Genomic DNA, 1,083 nt, shown 5'->3' with positions numbered 1-1,083 from the left:
GCTCACAACGCGTCGCGAGCTTGTAGATCAGCTATTTTCAAACATTTTAGTACTTTTACTTTTGGTAAATTTTGATATCAATACTTGTGTACTGTTACTCAAGTAAATTTTTAAATCCAGACTTATACTTGTTGCAACAGAGTATTTCTACATTGCAGTATTGATAACTTTACTTATAAGTAAAACATTTGAGTACTTTTTCCACCACTGGTGCTAAACCAGTAGAACTGGTGATTCAACTTGAATCAGTTACTGGGCTGAAAAAAAGAAACGCTCTTATTTTTTTCTATTTTTCGAATTGCTGCTCTTGAGACTTGAAACTTGCATTCGCGAGCGTCTCAGGCTTTATCGAGCGCTGTAGCGTTCAGCTGAGGTCGTTTAAGGCCCTTAGCGTCGATCGTATCTCCTGAAATATCATCCGAAGGCGGTGGGATCAATGGGGTTAAATGTTTTTGGAGATGTGTTTTTGCGGAGAGCCTGGGCGAGAGAGTCCCTGCCAATTTCCTTACGGCCGTTTGATACTCTGCAAAATAAAATATATATATATTAAAAAAAGGTGGTTCGTTTGGAGATTAACCCATTAAAGCCGGGAACGCATCTGTGTGTAACCATTATTTTATACTTTGGCTATTCAAAAACAGTAGATATACAAGCTCATAGTGCGGCACCGAGTGCCATGCTAAGAGCTTGTAGATCTGCTACAGTATTTTCTTTTTGAAATCATGATTTTTTTTGCAAATCTTTGAATGTGTATATACTTTTGAAGCGAACATTTTTAACTCAAATCTTTGCCTGGAAAAACATTTTGGGTGGTCCTTGACATAAAAAAAGTTTGAGAACCACTGATATAATAGCGACATGAAAAAAAAAAAAAAAGATTTAGAAGACATTTGTAGAATCACCCAGAAGCAAAGATTTGAGTTAAAAAATATATATATATTCAAAGATTTACACACATTTTCAAGATTTTTCAAAAATAGCAGATCTACAAGCTCATAGCTATGAGCTTGTAGATCTGCTATTTTTGAATAGCCAAAGCAATCTAAAAATGACAGAGATGCGTTCCCCCGGATTGAATGCATT

This window comes from Gymnoscopelus braueri (genome assembly GCF_963280865.1).
Source record: "Gymnoscopelus braueri genome assembly, contig: SCAFFOLD_415, whole genome shotgun sequence".
Taxonomy (NCBI): Eukaryota; Metazoa; Chordata; class Actinopteri; order Myctophiformes; family Myctophidae; genus Gymnoscopelus; species Gymnoscopelus braueri.
This window is presented reverse-complemented; position numbering follows the sequence as displayed.